This window comes from Porites lutea, chromosome 8, assembly GCF_958299795.1.
Source record: "Porites lutea chromosome 8, jaPorLute2.1, whole genome shotgun sequence".
NCBI lineage: Eukaryota > Metazoa > Cnidaria > Anthozoa > Scleractinia > Poritidae > Porites > Porites lutea.
In genome coordinates this window covers 29,329,639-29,342,905 of record NC_133208.1, presented here as the reverse complement: position 1 = coordinate 29,342,905, position 13,267 = coordinate 29,329,639, and the positions used below count along the sequence as shown (strand labels likewise).

At 41.2% G+C, this 13,267-nt stretch overlaps 1 pseudogene; it reads right to left on the bottom strand.

The window, feature by feature from the left end:
• The window catches only part of LOC140945494 (uncharacterized), a 29,454-nt pseudogene extending 20,411 nt beyond the window's left edge, over positions 1–9,043 (bottom strand).
• Positions 9,044–13,267: the final 4,224 nt, after the last annotated feature.

The following is a 13,267-nucleotide window of genomic DNA, read 5'->3' as shown; positions in this document are numbered from 1 at the left end:
TTAAGATTAGCAAATAAGTTGTGAGGAAGTGAATTGAATTGAATTGGCACAAATCGGTAAATGCGATAGTTTGTACGACAAATCAAAGGCTTGGTTTCCAAACATTCGTCCAGATCGTCTTTATAGCCTCAATCAATGTACTTCGACGACTTGGATCGGATCCCGACGTTCTGAACGAATATTTAAAACTTCAGTCGTATCCAGGCAATTGTGATCGCCTCAATCGTTTGGATAGTCTCGCAACGCATCAGAAGTGTTTCTATAGAACTGTGTCGATCGTCTGTTTGAGACGACTTGCGCTATTATGCCACCTATTCACTCGTGTTGCCCAAAGAATTTTGCTTAGCGACAACTTTTCATGAAAGAAATAATTACCCAGTTCTCTCTTTCCGTTTAAGAGCAATAAATATGCCTCCTAGTTTTACTTCTGACACATACCACACTAATATCCTCGTGTTTACCATCAAAGTTTTGCAGTTCCCGAAGACAAACTTGAAATGAGCTATTTGTTACGTCTTCGGTCCAGATGAGAGCGGCATCATACTCTTGACCTGTTTTCAGATGCTCTGAAGTCACAAGGACTACTGGGGCCTCAGTGAAACTTCCCTGATGAAAAAGCGAGTAAGTTTGTCAAAAATGGAATGTTCTGAAAATAACAACAACTAAAAAACAATTTGAAAAAGATTGAGTTAAGGAGGGTATTTTACGCGCACCGGCCACTTTAATCGGCAAAAACTGGAAAAATGGAGAAATTGGAAAACGCAATATAAAATGTTTTCCTTCCACACGAGTCCACACTAGTCCTACTAGATTTCAAAACGCATTTTTTTTGGCAAAAATGAATACAGTGAGATTTTCAGAGATCTATGAAAAGCGTTCCCGAAAAGTGCTATTTTGGGTGGACAAGTTCATCATGTTTAGTGTGGACGAAAGGCTGTAAGATAAATCAATCCATCGTGGTGTTCACTCGACGGGACCTTACAAGTTTTTAAAGAATGTTGAAAGAGTGATATAGATGGTTTAGGATTATTGAAAAGAAAACCGAGCGAGGATGTAAAGAAAGAACAAAAATTCCATACGGTATTGCACATGTTGCGGTCTGCCACTAGGTTTTAGGTAATATGCCGATATAAACTATCAATTACGTTAATTTTGCGCATCATTTTACGATGATTTTCCGTTTGTTTAGTATTTGTGTTTCATGTAGCAGACACAAATTAAGCCCATGCAAAATTCCCTTCATCGTCATGATTATTATTCGGCACTTCTGCATACAAAAAAAAACGGTTCGTGAAACATTTAAATGTTCCCATCATACCTTGGGAAACGTCACTTTCTCGCAGTTTGTACCACTCCACCATTTGGGCAAATTAACCGTTCCCGTAAGTGCTTCAGGAGGTCCTCCTTGATAGGCAGCCCAATCAATGCTGGCGAAAGGGGTAAATTTCTCTTTTTTCCTTCCTGCTTGCAAGGCACAAACTGTAAAGTTTTTTGGGCTGATGTTTTCTGTCCATGCAGTCACCGCGTCGTGGACTTTAACAGGGTCATTCAATTTGATGTGATTGACAGTTATTTGGACATGAACCTGTTTATCCGGGTAGAACCGGTATGGTGGAAATGTGACGGTCTGGCAACTTGAATCGAGCCATTTTGGAACACGGAGAAGGTCTTCTCGGCCCCGCACAATAGGAAAAACTGTTCAACAAAAAAAATTATCATTTTAAAATACTATTTGGTTCATGTAGTGCTTTTAATCATATTTACATAATTATCTATTTGATTGTTTTTGTATTGTATTGTCCTTTGTTAGTGTCACTGACCTTCCTTGTAATTCAGCCTTTAGGCTGCGAGAGGGATATCAATAAACTATTTTTATTTTTATTATTATTATTATTATTATTATTATTATGTGAATAATATCATGATTTCAATGTCTCTAATTCATATGCGCTGCGCTTCCGCTCAGCTGGATACCGATGCGCGCCCAAGTTTGCCTATGCCGTATTTTTTTGGGGGAAATATTTTCTAGTGAGCTTGCGTTGCTTGTTCAGTTGTAATGTTACGAATTTCCTTTTTGTTTTGTGTTGTTCATGACTACTACAAAAATGTCCTGTGATCAGTACATGTGCTGCTCTTTTTGTGGGTGGCCATGGCCACTCCCAAAGGATTTAATAGAGTAAAAACTATTTGTCCAATTAATCGCATTTTAGGCATTATACTGATGATTACTTCCTCCATTTAGATATTTACAGGAGCAACTTATATTAACAGTCTGTCGCCCATGAATTTATTTGCTAGAGCTCTTATTGTATCCAGTCCTTTCACATAAAGCAACAGTGCTGACAACAACGAGGATGCGTAATAACGTGACTTTGTTGAGCAGAGCCACTTCAAATTGGGTTTTTGAAAATTTCGCTACATCTGCAAAGCCACGCGTGATGTCAATCCGTCTCACTTTGTTCATGTTTCACCAAATATCAGCTTGGTGCTACTCCAAGTTATTTTATTGCAGCATAGCGTGAACTGTTGCAAGCCCTGGGCTTATACATCTTCGTATTGGGTTTTAGGAGGACTCAGTTATAAATAAACGGAGGGGCTATACCCGCCAGGGCTTATTGACTAGAGTAGAAACAGCACTTCGGAGATTCTTCGGAACATCTATAGCAGTAACTGATCAAAGTAAGTTTTACATTTACTGGTTATTAAGGTATTCCTGGGCCCAGTTGTTCGAAGGCCGATTAGCGCTTAACCTGGGGTTAAATTTAATCCTGGTTTAGTTTTCTTGTGCTCAAAAGCATTTTCTCGGATAATTTTCTCTGTTATTTTTAGAGCTTCCAATCATCAACCTGTAGGCAAAAAGAATTGAAACTGAAATGCTTTTTAAGCTTTCATATCTGCATTCAAATCTCGCACTAACCCTGGGTATCTTAACCCAGCTTTGAACAACTCGGCCCTGGAGACTAATTATCGCATTTTTACCATAATTCTGCGTGCTTTATATAATGGGAAGCAGGTTTTCAAAATCTACCACATTTTACCATTGTTTCATTTGTAAAACGTTAATAAAAAATTGGGGGGGGGGGGGGGGGCGCTTATATCCAGTGGGACCTAAAACGGCTTAGAAGCGGCAGTTTACGGTCTTGCTTACCTTCACAGCTTCCCGGATGGTAGATACGGGGGTCGCTCTCAAGTCCTTTGCAGTAACCGAGCTTCTGCCAGCATTGATTGTCGTATGTCGTACCACTCGCACTGCACACTTGATCTTGATACGATGGACATTGGTCATTACATTCACAGCGACCGGCATACGCTTTATATGCTTTGCAGACTCCAAATCGAGGGCATTGCACGTTAAGGCAAGGATCTATGTCTATGTTGAAAAAAGAAAGGGGTGGATATTTTAGTAGAGTTGAGTTTACAGGAATTTCAATTCAACCAACGAGCGCGGAGTTTTCTCAAAGGGCCTAAGTCAAAAACGTACCTCCAACAACAGCATAGGCTACAGTAAGTGGGTCATGGATAGGACCAGATCCACTGAGGTCTTTAACACATATCCTCATAGATTGCAAGCCAACGTTCTGCAAAGAGAGACACGTACAAGCAAGTTATTATAATACAAACTTTAAGTTCACTTTAGCAGATTCTAATTATGCTGGTGAGAATCGTTTTCATGCTAATGGGGAGAACAGCAGTAAGAAACGAAAAGAAACGTTTCTTTTCCATTATCATATGTTATGTTATTTTTTTGCAGTTGCTGTAATAAAAAATATAATAATAATAAAAATCTGGCGACAGGTTAAAAATAAAGAAAAAGAGAACGGCAGGAAATGAACACACCAAAGTGTAACCGTGGTTTACAATTTAAAAGTTTTCCTATTTGGGAATGTCTAATGACGTGAGTATAGAGAACGAAACACAAACCTACCTCCACCTAGGTCGAGATTATGTTATTTTCCGGGAGAAACCGGCCCTTCGCCTGGCGATCGTATCGGTGATTGACAGAAACAAGGACCACTGGTGACTCGTGGAATGTTTTATTGAAAGAAACGTCCTGTAAGAAAGAAGGAATTCAACACGATTTAGAATCGTAGCCTGCGTAGCAAACGTAATTTAACCTCAGTGTTAGTAACGTCTGCGAAGTGTGCCGATATCCTTGTTCTGCGGATTCCTTTCCGGGGTTTCTTTTCCTTCCTGGGATATCCTTGTTCTGAAATACGTTTTGTATTTCCCATCAACCTGACTGTCAAATCGACAATGGCATTTTAAACAGACCAATTATGGCGCGTACTCAAATCCCGTTAAACAGGTAGGGGCCCAGACCAAGGACTTTCGCGCTGTTTCGCAGACGGACGTAACCAGAGATAGTTTCGACCGGTGGCAGGGGCTAAACGATCGTGGTTCTCATCGATTAACGTAGTAAAGCACAAACAAAACACTCAAGTAGTTTGGTCTTTGTTACCTTTTACAGCTGATTGACAGCTACCACTCACCTGGCAGAAGCCATAGTTGTCCTCAGCTGACGGGTATCCGTCATTTGGAAAGAACTTTTCTCCGGCAGTCACGTTGTCAAGCCTGAGGAATGCGAACCAGTCCTGTTGGTGAAAAAAAAAAACAGAAACGTATAATGTCCAAGAAACCATTTGATGGATTTACCCTAAGTGAGAAGTAAGTGCTAATGTTGGCTTAGGGGAGGGGTAGGTGGGCAGTTTCCCAGACATGTATAATGATCCAAGGGATCATTTGATGGATTTGCCCTAAGTGAGAAGTAAGTGCTAATGGTAGCTTAGGGGAGGGGTAGGTGGGCAGTTTCCCAGAAACGTAGAATGATCCAAGGGATCAATTGATGGATTTGCCCTAAGTGAGAAGTAAGTGCAAATGGTAGCTTAGGGGAGGGGTAGGTGGGCAGTTTCCCAGAAACGTATAATGATCCCCCTTGGGATTATTTGATGGATTTGCCCTAAGTGAGAAGTACGTGTTAATGTTGGCTTAGGGGAGGGGTAGGTAGGCAGTTTCCCAGAAACCTATGATGATCCAAATTAAGTTAGAGAATTCATCATCATTTTACTGTTTTAGTTGATAGCCTTCGAAGCACTGGTTAGCTCATGCCTCATATCAAGGTTGTTACTTTTCCCTTTCCGGTTTTTGCAGAAATTCTAAAAACGCATTAACCTAAAAAAGATAACCTGTTAAACACTGGCATAGAGTCCTGCAGATCTGCTAAGTACAAATTGAATATAAAAGGACCTAATATGGAGCCTTGTGGGACGCCAGACACTACCTATTCCTCGTCCTAGATCACAGCTGATGAAATGACGATTGATTCCCCCCCAAAAAACATAATGTCTATGTTACGTGTATACTTTATCGTTATTTCCCACGTACCACAATTGTATCTCTGTGTTTTCCATCAAAAGGCAAGAATTCCCTGATGCAAACTTCGAAACCTTCAGAATTTACATTCTCCAACCATACATAAACAGCATCAGTTTGCTTTTTACTACGGCCGTACTTTGCGGAAACAAACACGTACGGCTTAGAGGCAAAGCTCTGGAAGACAAAATACGAGGTCAAATGAGCCTATGGACAATGAAATGGACGTAGATTGACTGAAATTTGATCCATCTATTAATCCGGGACAGAGGCCTTGGTTTTGACAACGTTAACAAGGGCGGATTCAGAGGAGTGGGCCCAGGACGCCCAGGCCCCTCCTTTTGTACGGGAATTGTTTTCTTTTGTAAACGTGTGTCAGATGGTACGTCGAGCTTTGTTACTTAACTATATTTTCTTAAATAAACATTGTTAACACTGAAGAAAATTTATCGAACGTTGTTCGAATCAACCGCCCTTATAAACTAGCTTCAAACCGACAAACTGAAAGATACTACTGATACCTGCCAACTTGCAGAAGCTTTAAAAGTCTTCTCAAAAGAAAGTCATTCGTCACTATTTGCCCGATCTTACACTGCCAAGGCGTGCGTCTCAGGAGCCAGAGCTGTGGAAGCGCTTTTGGTATGGTAATTTTCTTTCAAATTTACAAAGAATACAGCACAGTTTCACTAAGTTTATATGTACTCATGTACATGGTTATGAAACGTTTTTGCAGTGATACGCGAAGGAAACCATTTCTGTCTTGCGATATATGTAAGTGGTTGCTTTCATTTTCAGGATCAATGGAACCGAAAAAGCCTCCATTTTACAAGACGAATTGGCAGCCTGCAACAAAGGCCTATACTCCAAACTCCGCACAATTTTGCGGCTCCTAATGATCGGCCCTGTCACAAGTGCAACTGTAGAACGTAGCAACTCATCACTGCGCTTGTAAAGAGTTGTTTTGGAAGCACCATGAGAGAACACCGCCTTAACGCACTGTCGCTGCTCTTTATTCACAAGGACGTTGCTCTGGATTATGATGCAATTATTGACGACTATGCCAAGCGCAACAAGAGAAGGATGAAATTTATCAATCCCATGCAATGAATTTACTTATGATTGGTCTTAGAGTCATTTCCTTGGGATGCATTTCCTTTGTTGAATTTTTTTTAATATAAATCTTCTTTGAATCTGTGTTCAAAGCCTACATTTTTGGTCGCAAATGACAAAAGCTCCCAAAACGCATGCAGTAAATATCCTTCTCAAACAATCTGGATTTGACAATCTTTCAGGGAGACAATGTTGCTGCCTTTGCTGGGAGGTTGTGCTCCCGCCGCAATCGCGTCGGCCCCCGCTAGCATCATAAAATTTAAGCGTCCAGAATGCACTAGACTGCATCTCAGAGAACTTCAATCTCAAAAATTTTCGCCGAGGACCATGTGCCCGAAACTCCCTAGAAAAGTGCGCCGCCGGTTCGCAGTCCTGATGGGCGCTATCGCGCTCATATTACCACTGTATACAGTTACTATGTCTCTAGGTCCCCTCTATCACAAAATCCTCCGTCCGCCACTGATTGGCGTTAATGTGTTACATACCAAAAAACCTTGAGAAATCACAGAAAGCACAATGTCATTCCTGCTAAAAAGTGTTGTTCTTACATGCAGCATTTTTGTACTTTATTTTCAACAGATTGTTAACTAATTTCATGGTCTAACCTGAGAAAAGGCTACTTTTTCACATTTGGTTTCTGTTGTCCATATTCCACCAAAAGCAACGCTTCCATGCGTTATGTCTGTGCTTGGCTGGTCTTCGAACGCTAACCAGTTGATAATTTCCGTGTCGTTTTTATTACCCGCCGTGCGCGAACATAGTTTAAATCCAACTGTATTGATGGATTCTGACCACAGAGCCGAGGGCGTGTGACCCATCGATGAGTTTTCTTCATGACTCAGTGACACAAAAACGTGGACCTGAAATGCATCCGTTAGAAATACGTATAAGTAAAAACAGATAAAGCGCTCCAGTGCCGTTGATATGCCACTGTCAGTCCATCGAAGTTCTAACTTGTTCCCTTTCAGCTGTTCTCCTTGTTTTAGTCGTTTTGATCGACCGTTGTAACGTTTTTTTTTGTCTCCTTTACAATATTATTTTCAAGAAAACACCGAGTGCTTCTATGGTCTAACTTGAAGTCATTTCAACTGAGAAATCGATATTCTGAGATTAACTCCAACACGAATCTGTCTGGTAACATTACCCAAAAGATGGTGAATTATTATCATTACTCTTTTCGATTCTTGACTCTTAGTTGATGAAGGGTTGGAATACACATTAGTTCCTTGACTCATTTGAAATTCCCCGGGGAAGCATTGTTCATGAATTTAACGATGACGTAAAGTTTAAGCTCATAGCTTAGTCCATTTCAAAAGTGCGGAAGCACATCTTGGTATGCAGTCATAAATACTTACAGTCCGTGATCCAACGAATTCCCGATGAAAAGTCACATCTGTGCAACGTGACAATGTACAGTGAGTCGGCGCTTCACATTTGCTGCTGTTGCGACTCCATTCCTGCCTTGTCTTCGAAACGTCTACTTTTCCAATCTGATAGGAGAATCCTTATAAAATAGAAACGCAATTTCATAATATTCTAAACCCTTAAAGTAAAGGCAAGGTGCTTAAAATAAGAAAGGAAGTCGAAGAAAAGTGCCGAAGAGTAATGAAAGCAACAAAACTAAAGTCCTTAGCTACGACAACAGGACCGACACGGCTAAGTGCAGGTCCTCAAGCACCATATTCATGTGTCGCACACGAAAACTTGAAACTTTATGGCTACGGCGTGGGGAGCATTTGGCCCCCAACTGCGAGACTAAGAGTGAGTAGTTTGAGCGCAATGGCAGTCACCATCTGGCTGTTTGTAATGATAGTATGAGGCATCAGTGGTAGTCAGAGTCTTGTATCTGGAACGGTTTTCGAGTTCGTTGTATTTGAAGCGGGGTCGGGGAAAATAATCTGTCACACTCGGCTACGCTTCCGATATTTTTAATGCTTTCCTTGGTAATGTACGATGAAACATTGTGTACCGTGTTTGATATACGAAGAAGCGAAAATATATTATCGTGTTTGAGGCGTAAAAAGAGACGAGGAAGGCCCGAGGAACAAATCTTCCATGCAGGATCCGAGGTTCCGGTGTCACATTGCGAAGGGGGAAGGGGTTGGTGGCTGAGGGAAGAGGAGGTTGAGAATAACTGACAGAGCAGGTTATACGGGAAAATTAAATTCTCACTTGGTTTATGTGTTCCGTTGCCGCAGTAACGAAAGTTGCAAATTGGGGGCTTCCCAAGGTGGTAGACGTCGAATCCTCCACAGTTACGAACTGTGATGCTTGTTGAGTATTCACAACAATTGTTTTTGTAACGGAAACAAACTTTGCGTCGAACAGCACCCTCAGCTATTTCAGGATGACTGCCATTCAGCCAACCCGGCAGTTCTGCGCCACATCGAAACTCCGGAACACATGAATCCGCCATTTGCTTTCCAGCATCTCCCCCAAAGCGATACCATCCGTTAAAATCATCATCACAAAGGAAGTCAATACTGATTTTGTAAAAGGAGTTTGCTCTGCTGGACTCGTTAAGGAACGTGTAATGGTAACACTCTAAAATAGAATAGAACATTGTAAGCTTCCGAAATTAAACCGGCGTTAATTTTGCCCAAACATTTGGGCAAAATCGCTTCCCAAGAATGCAATACGTCCATTTCTGGTCAGACATCGCTCCCTCGGTCAACCACATGCACTGCGGGTTGAGGGGTTTGGGGAGCTTAGTCTATGGTATAAGGTCACAAAAATCACCTGAGCCTTGACTGGTATGGTTCCAGTGGCACATCCCCACAAATCTAATTTAACCCCCCACCCCCCCCCCCCCCCCCTCCACCGCACCCCGGCTTAATATGCGCCTGGCGGTAATGTGAATGCTTGTCTATTACTCTAGGGAAATTCGCAATTTCGGGGGAATTTCATGCACAATTTAGGTGCGAGTGGTTCCCTTGTAAAAATAGAAAAGTTTAACAGAGTTTTACCCTCTATTTTATATTTTTTTTCCACAAAAATACGAACTCCTCATTTTCTCCACTTCACGTTTTTCGCACTCCGTATTAACCTCATTAATTCCAGACAACCGCGGTACAAGAAATAAAACGATGACGCCTGTTCTAAGTTGGTCAATTTCAATATCACTGTGAACTTGATTGTATCTTATCAAGGCACTTCCTGAACGACAAAAATTTAATGAACTGTGAAGTACAACAATTAGCTGGTAAGAGGGTTCCAAAGCTCGAAACTAATATGGCCATGTCACGATAAACTTTTCACCTCAATGCCTGTGGTCATGAATGTGCAATTCCACTTAACTTTCAAGACTTAGATAGATACCCTCAAAAACATATATTGTATAGTAGCTGAACAATGTGTTTACTTATTACTTTCTTTGTCATCTTTTTATAATAGCTAGCACTATGACACAATTAAGTTAAGTCAAAAGCGTTAAAAAAAATTACATCTAAAAGGAGAAAAGCCTGATTAAGAGAACAGATTGTGCAGGCCCTTGTGGCTATATTACGTGGACGTGAGACGGTCGGCCCTGTAGCGATCCGGTAACACTTAAGATTAAACATTTTTTGTATAAAGAGGTTGTACTTTAACTGATCCTTTTCTAGTATCCATGGTCAGTAGAATCACGACTAGTGGTTGAATATGGGAAGCAACAACGTCACCGGATGAAGTTCCTTTTAACTGTAATTTTCGCAACTCTTTTGACTTTCCTGACGTATCCTGCGTAGCATGGAAGGCGCAGTTTTTTTAGGAAGAAGGTTGCCTAGTCCCTGTACGGCGTTTTTGCAGGCCTTCACGGTCAATTCACTTTAGTGACGCCATGACGAACGGGCAGGAAACACTCATTCACTTCTTCCCTCTGACCACGGGACCCGAAACACATTAGCCGCGCAGAATAATGGGGCCTTGGGACAAATAACAATAATTATAAAAGTAAATTATAATAATTATGAAAGTAAATTATCATAATTATAAAACAATAGAAATGTGGCGGTGGTGGTGGTGGAGGGAAAACAATAGAAATGTGGTGGCTATGGTGGTGGTGGTGGTGGAGGGAAAACAATAGAAATGTGGTGGCGGTGGTGGTGGTGGTGGTGGTGGTGGAGGGAAAACAATAGAAATGTGGTGGTGGTGGTGGTGGAGGGAAAACAATAGAAAGGAGGAGGAGGAGGGAAAACAATGGAAATGTGGCGGTGGTGGTGGAGAGAAAACAATAGAAATGTGGCGTTGGTGGTGGTGGTGGAGGGAAACGGGGTAAAAATAATTTGCATTTTATTCATGAGATCAAGACAATAGCCTATGACGTCACCTAGTTAATGTATTCCTGCGCACCTTTTATTCATGAGATCAAGACAATAGCCTATGACGTCACCTAGTTAATGTATCCCTGCGCACGCTTATATGCGCAAAAAAGAGGCCTAACCGGTGCACCCTATACTACTGAGCCTCAAAACTACATTTATTTGATTTCTTTTTCGAGAAAGCGCGGTGACTAACAACAATTAATGATAAACTGTATTGTTTAGTGGCTATCATATAACCTTACAACTTCGGTTTGTTGCTGTTGTTGTTTGTTTGTTCATAATGCCCTTATGACTAAAACCAAAATTTAAAGCAAGTTTATTATAGCTAAGTAGCGCGTCTTCTCAAACATGCAAAAAGGTTTAATTAAAGGAGCTGTGGCCCAAAATTCGTCAGAATTCGAACAGTAGGAACTGCCACCAAACTGAGTGAAAACATCAAAATAACAACTTAGAAGGTTAAAAGAAGATATAAATGACATAGAAAATAACAAAGGAAGCAGAGGGCGGATGGACAAACTTGAGAAAGATTGAAACGGATTGCAATCGTGGTGTTTGAAAACTTGTTCAGTAGCCTAACGGTTTTTCAAAGTTACGTTTTGTTGTTTGTAACATTTTATATTATGCCTGGGAAACATATTTGCTTGACTCAAAGCAGTGATTTTCCTATTGTAAAGTAATTTCACAAGGTTCATGACGAATAAGGACGCGTAACTGGGGCCGGCATATATCGATAACAAAATGAACTAGCAAGCCGTGGTGAAACAACCCCTTTGACACACCTCTTTACACAACACTACCTCGCTTCAATGTTTGTGTTTATAAAATCCTCTAACCGATGGTTTTCATATTACGTTTTATAGCCGGGACGGGCGGGTGGTCCTAGTGCAGATTCGCCCAGCTTAATATAATAGCCGGCCAGCATTAAAGCGCCTAAAAGACTAAAAAAATTAAGAGACCATGAAAGTATATCTAACCGAATTTTTGAAAACATACCTAAAAACGGACCAGAATATTCGCACAGGAACCTGGCGATAGCCAGGTTTCTGGTCACTGTGGTGAGAATAAACTGATAGGGGGCTTGCTGTCCTGGTTGGTCTCATTCTCAAGCTCAGTCCACGAACTAACTCGCCATGGGTTGGGAAGGGGACTCCATGTCAATCCCTAGGGGGGGAGGAGGGTGCTGCAAAAGCGTGGTACTGTCTGTAAGTCTTGCTTTGGGAGAGTCAGTGCACTCGTCATGTCTGCCTTTAGTTTGTCATGTCAAATTCTTTTAATGTTTGAGGCCCATTGGCCAATGAAAGCATTCCCCTCAAGCACGTGCTAGGCTGGGGAGGTGGAGGAAGTCAGGGGGGGAAGGGGGGAAGGGGGTGATTTAACCTTGAATTCTCTGCTTAGAACTTGGTCAAGTCTGAAGCATCCTCTGTCATTTTGAGCCTTCAAGCAGCTAGAGTGTATGGCCAAGTCCAGACTGTCTTTTTGATGGACTTGAATGTTTCTTTTGCTAATCAGGAACCAGGAAGAGAGTCACCTTAAGAGAACCATGGGTAAGAGCTGAGTTTCTTGACAATATTCACTTTAGTTGAGTCCGTTTAAGGTGTGTGGCCTCCAGTAGCCCACTGGTGCGGTTTTCATAAATCCGGCTAGATATATTAGCTCTCAAATTCTCGAATTAAACTCCCTTGCTAAACGTAACGCCTATTTGCGTGCATGAAGGTGATTTTTTTTTTAAATAAAACAGAAAACAACTTCATAAAAAGGTTTTTATTTCTTTAATTCTTCCTTTTTTCTTTAACATAACTATGAGAGAGCTTAATCAGTGACCTCTTAGATTATTAGAAACGCATCTCCTTAAGCGCTAATAACATAAAAAAAGCGAATTTCGCACTAAACCCTAGAGAACATACCGGATAATCAAATCATTCTACATAATATATCATGGAGTACTTTTACTTAACTATCAGTTTTCCAGCCTCGTTTCGTAGCAGCAACCAACGTAGTTAATGATACCCTTGTTAGTAAGGACAGCTGATATATTTGTGATGAACTTAGTTATAAATTTTTAATTGTCATGCATAATGCAGGAAAACAAGCCCAGATAAATATCAAAGCTGATGAAGTTCACTGCTTTTAGGGTGTTTCGTAAAAAGTTTCTACTTCGTCTGGTGTGAACTCGAAAGTTCCTGCCAGGAATGTTTGGGCGAATTTGCTGCGGTAGCTGTACCCGCTAGGTGGGCCGTAAGTATGGCCAAGGTTGCTGAAAGAATTGCTATTGGAAGACGCGTAGCTATAAATGACAATGTCATATCCACCTCCGAATGTAGGCCCATTGCAATTGTTAGAGCTTATGGATCTTTTGTAAGAAGCATATTTCCCTGTTTGAGGTAATTTGACAGGTGCCCAGTAGTGGAGGAGGCACCGGTTACTCCTTTTTTTGCCGATTTAATTAACTTTTTGTGCGGTATAAATTAACGCAGATGACGTCATGC